Raw genomic sequence first — 4,776 nt, 5'->3', positions numbered from 1 at the left:
GGCTGCCCCCAACCTTCACATCTCCAACCAGTCCATCTTTGTTTGTTAGTACGAGGTCCAGCAGCACACCTCTCCTTGTTGGCTCCTCCACCACCTGTGTCAAAAAGTTGTCATCAGTGCTCTGCAGGAACCTCCTGGACTGTTTGTGCCTAGTTGTGTTGTCTCTCCAGCAGATATCAGGGTGGTTGAAGTCCCCCATGAGAACCAGGGCCTGGGATCGTGAGGCTACTTCCAGCTGTCTGCAGAAAGCCTCATCAACTTCCTCTTCCTGATCAGGTGGCCTATAGTAAACACCCACAACAGTGTCACCYMTGYTAGCCTGCCCTTTGATCCTTACCCATAAGCTCTCGACTCGCTCTTCATCCACACTAAATACGACAGCCTGTGCTCAGCGTGAAGAGTTCCTGGAACTTAATTCTCTAATGGAAAGAAAAATATAGTCCTTTTGACACATCTAGGCTTTTTTTTTTTTTCTAAAGATAAGCATTGATAGCTACTCAGCTTTGAAGGAGATGAATATGAATCTAAAAAACAGCTGGCGTTATTGCTGCTGCTCCACAGCTATTCACATTCATGTACATAAAGTCATGTCATTAGCTACTCTTGTTCTGTTACAATGAGTATCTCTGGCTGTTGTGACTCTGAGGGGTATGTTTATGAAGCTTGTTTATACCTCAGCCAATTATGGAGAGGTGAGTGACTCAGGGACAAAAGCTGACTTACTGGTGAAACGAGTGTTCAGCTGATACCTTCTCAGTGATTCTAGCACAGACCTACTCTGCAAAGCACTTCTACAAAAGATACTTCTTTCTTCTAACATGTTGATGAGATATGTATAGCATGGCTGTGCACTTGATTCACTGATTTCTCCTTTCATGCATTTTCTTTAAAATTCTTGCAGAACAGCTTCTTTGGAAAAGCTGGCAATGTTCACAGAGGCAGTGACCATATAACTGAATGCCAAGTCAACCTCCCTACATTTTAAAGAGGCAGTAAATTGGATCAGTGACAAAAATTGTTATGATTCAGCTGTGAATTTTCTGTTGGTTCTAAACTGAACCATTCTTATTTGTACTAGCTTGGTATTTTATGCCAGTTGCTAGCTAGACGAAAACAAAATGAAAGGATGGTCTTCCTCAAAGATACTTTTAGTTGCACAGACAGGTAGGGAAATAAATGGAAATGAGGAATAAACATAATTTCGAGCAATATAGCAGGCTGGGCTTTCAGCACTCTGAGAGCCTGGCTGTTTTCAAATTATTTTGCAGGAATCATAGTAAAGGAAGGTCTTTTTGTATTGTTTTTTGTGTTGTTAAATGAGGAAATTGAAGGAGGCTAAAGTTATGATAGTAATTCAGAAGTAATGATATGAATGACAGTAATTCAGATATGATACAGTATGGTAGTAATTCAGAAGAGTTCTTCCCACACACAAGGAAAAATACTTAAATATGTGCAGTTTTAAACATTAAAATTGGGCAATGGATGAAGCTGCATATACTCAGCAAAATGTTTCTGTATCAGAAGAGAGAGGATTGAGATGAAAATAGKCTATGAGGCTTCTTAGGAATTAAGGCAACAGCATCAGCCCAATGAGATACAGCAGAAGGAGTTAAGAACAGGTTCTATGGTCAAAAGCAACAGGGCAGAAAAGTCAGTCCTGAGTTAGCACAGTGAATGTGGCAGAGCAATTGTGGATGGGAAAATCACTCTACATGAAGAATCTGTAACATAAGAGCAAACTTCTCTGAGGCCCCAGGGAGAGGCTAGTCAAAGGGAACACTTGGGCCACTGGGCCAAAGTACTTTCGTTGTCTTATCTCAATAAACCCTCCTATGTATTATGTTCACTACAGGCCTGACACTCAAACTACCAACTGATGCTATGCATTTGTCACCAGGTTTTGTTAATGTAGTATTTTGCCATTCTTATTTTTTTAATTAATTATTTACCCATCTACTCACAAAGTGGAATCCAGAATTGTGTATTAGGTGCCTAGATTTGTTAGGCAATGTCTGGGAAAATTAATAATTTTAGAACAGGATCCACTCCTGTGAATGCACGAAGTGAACTGTTGTCTAAGTCAGCATATGCTATAGAATTGCAGGTAACAAGGGATATGCTAAGAGTATGTATCACCATTCCAGTGTGTTACTTGGGAATGCAGACAGATAGCTCTAATTGCTTCAGATGTCTGTGAAGGTGGTAAGCAGTTAACTGGAGCTGTTTTTTCAAAGAACTGAGCAAGGCTCACCCTTTTACGCCTGTCCCTTTAATACAGCAGGAGGGTAGCAGCTAAGATTGCAAGTGAAGGATGTGAGACGAACTATCTTGAAGTCTTCTCTGCACAGTGGCCCAGCTGCAGCAGAAAGCAGCCCAGAATAATCTGCTTTCCCTAAAGAAGCCAGACCTGTGGATATTGAGCTCAGGAATAAAATCTGGGTGTTCCCCAGTCCTGGAAGTAAAAGAGATAGAGTTGCACACTTTGTTTGTTTTAAAAGAGTGCAACCTTTTGTAGTGACCTGAGTCATGTCTGGAAATGCTTTGAGAAGGTCTACCATATCAAGTTTGCTTCATTTACATGGAGGTATGCCTCAGTTTTGAATTAATTCAAGTTAGGCATGTGCTACCATGCTAGATCTAACAGCAAGATCTGTCAAAACTGGGGGGAGGGGGGGACTTCCTGTCACAGCAGGAAAGACTGTTCATGGGGGGAGTTTTAGGTCTTGAAGTTTGTGRCTTTAGAGTATGTAGAGACCTACAGGATTAGACACCTGAGAGGGGTGGTTAGGACTGCAGCTTTACATTTCAGTGGGTGATTTTCAATTAAATAACTTGCCCAAAGTCACACAGGAAGTCTGCGGAGGAAGGCAGCAGCATCCAGGTCTTCCATATCCTTGGCTACTGTCCTAATCTCTGGACTGTACTTAYGGTTAATAGTTTTTTTTGATGCTGCTTATTCACAGAACAAGTACAGCAAAACTGGGTTAATAGAGCTTATCTGAAATGTCTGGAGAGTGACTAGAGTACAGCACTGTCAATTGTTAATACCTCCTTAAAAAAAAGGAATAGTTAAGAAACACATTTTCTGATGGAATGATACCAAGTTAAACTAGCGTAAGTACTTTTAAAGTTTCCACTCAGGAGAAAGATAAGACAGAAAGGGCCTTTTCAAACTTTTTTAGTGTGAGCCAAAAACTTGAGTGCTACTATTAAATTGGTGTATATGTGGTGTTATTTTCATTTAGAAAAATGTTTCAGTCACACAGTAACCAAGTAATCTTATTTCTCAGACCAAATCCTGAATGGATTGCACTTAAAAAATTTCTGTTCCTTCCCTTTTTTCTTCATTCATGTGGATTTTTCAGTATTGAGGAGCAGACTGAGGTAGAGGCCCTTCATGTTTATGCTGATCAAATACATATTGAACTCTTTCTGAACACTTCAGTGCTTCATATAAGCACAGTTTGACACTGATCAGAATTATCCAGGACAAACTGGGTCCTCAAGGGGGTTTGAGCTGAAGAGCTGGTGCAACATAGGTCAGCCTAGCTGCCAAAACTGCTCTAACTGTTGAGGACATCAAGAGCGTTAACAGGTTTTTTGGCAGTTTCAGCCCATCAGCATGAAAGGAAGGCTGTGACTTGGAGGCCTTTTCTCATGAAGTTAGCAGGTAAACTGGCTTTTCAGCCCTATAGCCTCCCTGGGGACAGCCCAAAGGTGGCAGTGGGACAGGACGTGGGGATCACAGGGATTAGCCACACGAACAGCAGCAGATTGCAGGCGTCTGGGCACTTAGCTAATTACCATTACGCCAAAGAAATCATTTTCATTTCTTGGGAAAATGTCTTCAGCTTTATCAGGACCTGGGAACTTCTGTGTTTTTAATCATGTCTATAAACATTGAAAACAATGAGTTTTTTCATTTGGTGARACATCTCATTATTTATTAGAGTATTCCTATACCCTAAGTCATTTGATCTTGTTCTATCGTATCTAGAATTAGTCATTTAGGCTGAAAAAGCATGCTGCCTTTTTTGTATGGAAAAATTGGATGGTGTTGTTTTGAACAACTGTTGTATAATTGATAATGAGGTTTCGTCTGAAGGTTTGATTTGATCTATGGATCACATCTGTGTGTCGTATTTCCCAAAATGGACTATTCTCTATCAGGACTCATTTAAACACTAAGAAGGCAAAACAGGCGTTATGAAGTCCATATTTTAAAATGTCACTGACAGGCAGAGCTCCCTTTCTTTCCCAAGAACTGCTAAATGAGTAGAATTTATGCTCGTATTCAGTGAGGCTATTAAAAAGCATCACTAACAGTGTTTACTAGCATTCAATAACGAATTGTCTAACAGCAATCACCCAGCTGTATTTGAGATCCTATATTTAACTCTCTCAAGGGAAGGAATTAATTGAATCTCTCCAAAATCATCACGTAGCAACTGCTGGCACATTAGTTAATTAATAACTACAGTGACGCGCTCCTGCTTATGGTAAAAACAAAGCAGTTCCCCCAGCGGACGGCCCTGGAGCCGAGGCGCCGTGCGCCCCCGCCAGCGGCCCTCGCTTCTCCCTTTGTCTCCTCACCCGCGGGCGCCCAGGGAGCGCCGCGTCCCCCCGCCCCCGCCTACACCCTGAAGGTGAAAAAATGAAAACCCCCCCACCCTCCTCCCTCCGCAGAGCCCTGATTTTGCCGCTGGAGGGGAGGCGCCCTGAGGGGCCCCGCTGCCCCCCGCTGCCGGCCGCGGGCGGCGCTGAGGGGAGGGG

Source organism: Apteryx rowi, unplaced genomic scaffold (genome assembly GCF_003343035.1).
Source record: "Apteryx rowi isolate R43461 unplaced genomic scaffold, aptRow1 scaffold_1032, whole genome shotgun sequence".
In the NCBI taxonomy this organism is placed as follows: domain Eukaryota; kingdom Metazoa; phylum Chordata; class Aves; order Apterygiformes; family Apterygidae; genus Apteryx; species Apteryx rowi.
The sequence above is the reverse complement of the archived record's forward strand: the minus strand, read 5'-3'. Positions refer to the sequence as shown.